Source organism: Camelus dromedarius, chromosome X (assembly GCF_036321535.1).
Source record: "Camelus dromedarius isolate mCamDro1 chromosome X, mCamDro1.pat, whole genome shotgun sequence".
Taxonomy (NCBI): domain Eukaryota; kingdom Metazoa; phylum Chordata; class Mammalia; order Artiodactyla; family Camelidae; genus Camelus; species Camelus dromedarius.
The window spans coordinates 75,708,200-75,713,658 of NC_087472.1; positions in this window are offsets into that span (position 1 = coordinate 75,708,200).

Here is a 5,459-nt window from a genome sequence, read left to right on the forward strand (position 1 = left end):
ACAGGTAAGTGCAATCAAGGGTTTTCAGCGCTATAATGTGAGCCAGAGACAAAATACAGAGATGCAAAAAGGAGAACAAAGTCCAGTGGTTCTCAAACGCTGCCCTTGGGCGTGCTGCATTTAGGAGCCACGTGGAGCTTCTAAAACCTGTTTTCTGGGCCCATCACTAGAAATGCTATTTGACAGTGAAGAAGGGGGCAAGGAGTCTTTATTTTTGTGTGTTCGCTGGTACATGTGGGGCACAGCCAGTCTGGGATCCGGTAGCAGTCACGAGGGGAAGGATCTGGGGGCAACGCTGGGTAGGGAAATACTGGTTGTAACAAGGCTTCAGGGAGAAGAGGACCCCCCCCCCCCAGCTGTTTATTGAAAGTCGAGTACATGTTTGCACGCGTGATGAAGCAGAGAGGAATGTGACCTTGGAGACAAGAGAATGCCTGCAGGGTCAATGAACTGCACACCAGTCTTGTAGGGCTAAAAGGGCAGATAAGAAGGGTAGAGGTGAGAGGTGAGAGGTGAGACCAAGGCAAGGGGCAGTCAGTACCTCCAGGGCTTTGAAACTTAAGCTAAAGACCATGGACTTTGCCTGGTTGAAAAAAAAAAAAAAGAGTGATCAATGAAGGAATGTGAGGAGAAGATTAATAGGGTGAGATGTGCATTTTGGAAATACAAAACATGAGTAGCAGTCTAAAGGACAGAATGGACAGGCCCAGACGAGGGGCGGAGAGACCAGTGTGGACAGTGATCAACAAAAATCAGACATAAGAAACTGCTCGGGAAGGATAAAATTGAATGTTGAACATGTTAAAAAGTTCAATAAAACGATCCCTTTTTAACATCAGAAAATCCTGTTTCTCTCACTGTGATTAAGCCATTTAAAAATCAATTCCCAATCATCAATGGGTTTCACTTGGCTGGGGGAGGGGCCCAACTGTGTCCATCTGATTAATGAATGAAACATGAGGTGTTTTCCCATAAGAGCTTATTTTATTTCTTTAAAGAATATTTGTAGTTTTCAGTGTACATTCTTATACTTGTTTTGTTAAATTTATTCCTAAATCTTTTATAACCTTGATGATGTAATAAGTGAAATTGTTCTCTTCATTTCATTTTCAAATGCTCATCGCTAGTGTATAGAAAAGCAACTTTTTGCCTATTGAGCTTGTACCCTGCAATGATGCTGAGCAGATGTATTAGTCACTCTATACTTTATTGGATTGCTTCCATTTTCATATACACCATACCACGTGCAAGTATACTTTTCCTTCTTCCTCTGCAATGTGTATCCTTTCATTTCTGTTACTTACTCCTGGTTTGTTGAGACTTGCTATCATGAAAGTGTCAGATAATGCCAAATGTCTTTCTGTTTCCATTGGGATGATGGTGCATTTTTTTGTCTTCTATTCGATTCATACTGTATATTAAATTAGTAGATTTTCAGATGTTAAACCAACCATGTATTCTGGAGAAAACCTGATCATCGTGTATTTTAGTGTTTATGTGCTGCTGGATTCAGTTTGCTCACCTTTTGCTGAGAATATTTGCACTGGAATTCAGAAGACATGCTGTTCTGTAGTTTTCTTGTGATGTCTGTGGTTGTAATATCATGGTAAAACTGGTCTCATAGAATGTGGAGAAAAGTGTTCCCTCGTCCTCTAACTTTCAGAAGAGTCTTTGAAGAATTAGTACTAATTCTTAAGTTAATGTTTCAGGATTTTGGATTTCTTCTTGTGTCCATTTCGGTAGTTTGTGTCTTTCTAGAAACTTGTCAGTTTTACACTGGCTAATTTGTTGGCATCCACTTTTTCATAGGCACCTTATAATCCATTTTACTTTTATAAGATTAGTAGTGATATCCTCTCATTCTGACTTTTGGTATATGGAGTCTTGTCTCCTTTACTCTTACTCAGTACAGCTAAAGGACTGTCAATTTTGTTGCTATTTTCATAGAATCAGTATTTGGTGTGAGTGATTTTCATTATGTTTTTCCATTTCAAATGGTCTTGAGATTTTTTTATTTTGATACAATTTTTAAAAGTTATTTTCCATTTACAATTATTAACACAATATTGGCTCTAAGTCTGAGAAATTGTCACAACCAAGAGAGCCTAAACTGACCTGACAAATAAATGTAATATGGTACACTGGATGAGATCCTGGAACAGAAAAGGCACATTATATAAAGATTAAGAAAATCTGAATAAAGTATGGACTTAAGCTTTTTCTGCCCCTCAGATACCACCAGCAAGGAGCAGTTGGGGCCACAGGGGCACCATATAATCCAAGCAGACAAAATTAGCACCTCAAAGATTCTGAAAACTATATTTTCTTAGGAACCAGAGCTTCAGAAAGGAGGCAAATATCTACATGCTAAGCGTAAACAAGGTGGCTGTCTTCTAAAACAACATATTTAAATAGGCTCCAGAGACTTCTATCATAATGGCCAAAGTATCCAAGTTACTATACAAAAAAAAACATGTAGGCCCCCGACTGTGGGAACAAAGGAATGAGCCTTGGACCGGCCTGTTAAACCAGTTATAAAAAGCTGCAGACTCAGAGGTGAGAAGGCTGGTTAGCCAAGGACGGGTAAGATCCCCAGAGCAGGGAAACCTAAGACAGGCACAGCCGCCTGAGTCCAAGAAGAATGTTGTGAAGCAGCCATTTCTCATACGTTCCGCCCTGATAAGCTGCAAGGCTCGCTGGTGCCAACACGAACATGATATACCAAAACATAAAGGGCCTTCTGACCTTGAGTCAGACGCTGCCTGTTAACCATTTCCCTTGTCATTCTTCTTTGCTATATAAGACTGTGCAACTTAACAAAGCTTCAGAGTAGCCATCAGCTCTCTCCGCATACGGTGTGTATGTGTACATGGTATCGCGACACCAACAGCCCATAGTAGCAAGAACAAGGAAAATCACAAATTGAATGAGGAAAGATAGAGATAAATCAGATGTTGCAATTACCTGATAAATATTTTAGAGTAATCTTAATAAAAATGCTTTACTAAGCAATTATAAGCTGTCTTGAACCAGATGAAAAATATAAATATCAGAGGTAAACAGAAGTTTTAAAAAATAAAAAGAAACTCTGAAATTGAAAAAAAGAACAGCAACAAATTTTGAAACATTGCTGGATAGGCTCAAAATTAGATTGGAAACGATAGAACTTAGCATTAATGTACTCAAGTACTGATCAATAGAAGTTATACATTCTGAGCAATAGGTAAGTAATACACTAGAAAAAAAATGAACAGATCCTTCCTCAGGGAATTTTAGGACAATAACAAAAGTTCCAAAATTCCACAGGTCAGAGTCCCAGGAAAAAGAGAGTGGAGCTAAAAAGTCTAATATAAAATGATAGCTTAAAATGTCAAAAATTTAGTGAAAAATATAAGCCTAAAGAGTCTAGAAAATGAGTGAACCACATACATGACAAACCTAAATAAATCTATATCAAGACACATCATACTTAATTTTTTAAAACTGAAGACAAAAACATTGAAGCCATGAGACCAAAATGATACATTGCTTATGAGGGAACACCAATTTTAGTGACAGTTAATTTCTCATCCAACTAATGGAGATCATTAGAAAGTGTCATGACATTTCTTTGAAAATTTTTTATTGAGGTATAGTTGACTTACAATGTTTTCTTACTTTCTGGTGTAAAGCAAAGTGATTCAGTTTTACATATATATTTTTAGATTATTTTCCATTATGGTTTATCATAAGATATTGACTATAGTTCCTTGTGCTATACAATAAGACCTTGTTGTTTACTATTTTATATATATTAGTTAGTATCTGCAAATCCTGAACTCCCAATTTATCCCTTTACCCCTCCTTTTCCCCCCCGGTAACCGTAAGTTTGTTTTCCATGTCTGTGAGTCTGTTTCTGTTTTGTAAATAAATTCATGTGTATCATATTTTAGATTCCACATATAAGTGATATCAAATGATATTTGTCTTTCTCTTTCTGACTTACTTCACTTAGTATAATAATCTCTAGGCCCACCTATGTTGCTGCAAATGGCGTTATTTCATTCTTTTTTATGGCCGAGTAATACTCCTCTGTATTTATATACTACATCTTTATCCAGTCATCTGTTGATGGACACTTGGGTTGTTTCCATGTCTTGGCTATTATAAATAGTGCTGCTATGAACATTGGGGTGCATGTATCTTTTCGAATTAGTTTTCTCTGAATATATGCCCAGGAGAGGGATCATTGGATCATATGGCAATGCTATTTTTAGTTTTTTAAGGAATCTCCATACTGTTTTCCATAGTGGCTGCACCAATTTACATTCCCACCAACAGTGTAGGAGGGTTTCCCTTTTTCTCCACATCCTCTTCAGCATTTGTCATTTGTAGACATTTAAATGATGGCCATTATGACAGGTGTGGTGATACCTCGTTATAGCTTTGATCTGCATTTCTCTGATAATTAGTCATATTGAGTATTTTTTCTCATGCCTATCGGCCATTTGTATGTCCTCTTTGGAGAAAACCCATTTAGGTCTTCTATCCATTTTGTGATTATGCTGTCTGTTTGTTTTGTTGTTGTTGTTGTTGTTGTTATTGAGTTGTATGAGCTGTTTGTATGTTCTGAAAATTAAGCCCTGCTCTGTGGTTATCAGAGCCTTGTCAGGGGCCAGGTCTGCTCCCCTGTTGTTGGAATAGAGGCCCATGGGTATGTTTCTGAGCTGCGATGTGTGGTAGGCGGGACTGGACCACTTCCACTGGGAGAGGAGCTGCTGAGTATTCCTCCACAGAAGATGTCCACTGGAAAGTACCCTCTGGTGTCGCCTTTCACTTGTTATGTGAGCTTACAAAGTACACTTTGTTGATGCTGCCCTTGTCCCTGCCTCAGTCGTGGGAAGGCTGGCAACCTGCCCTGGTGTACGCCAGCTCCACACCCACAAAGCTACCAGTGCAGATCCGCTGATGTCAGGCATCAGGACCTGGCATAGTGTACATGCAGTCACAGACCTGGATACACAGGCCACGGGGTCAACCAAGACCCTAGCCCCTCCCCCCCATACCAAGTCTGCTGTTAATGCCAGACCCACCCCTGCCACACACCAGTACTCTGCTCAGATGTCCCAGAGGCGCACAAAGACCCAGAGTTCACAAAGCAATCAGCAGAGCAAATCTGCCACAGCCGCCTCGGGCTCAAATTAAATCTCAGTCCCACCTGCATACTCATGTGACTCCTATGGAGTGGGTTCGGGTTTCAGCCCTGCCTCTGCCCAGGAGCCTCTCACCAGCTACTGTGTCCCTCCACAGCAAGCCAAGAAGACTGCTACATCTGGATCTCACCCCCCCCCCCCATTAAAGCACACATCAACGATGGTGCTGGGCAATGCTCTTTGGGCTAGCAGCGAAGGCTGCTATGGCTGGGCTGCATTGTGCCCCTCCTTCTGCATATATCAGCAGTGGAGATTTCTATGGTGGAC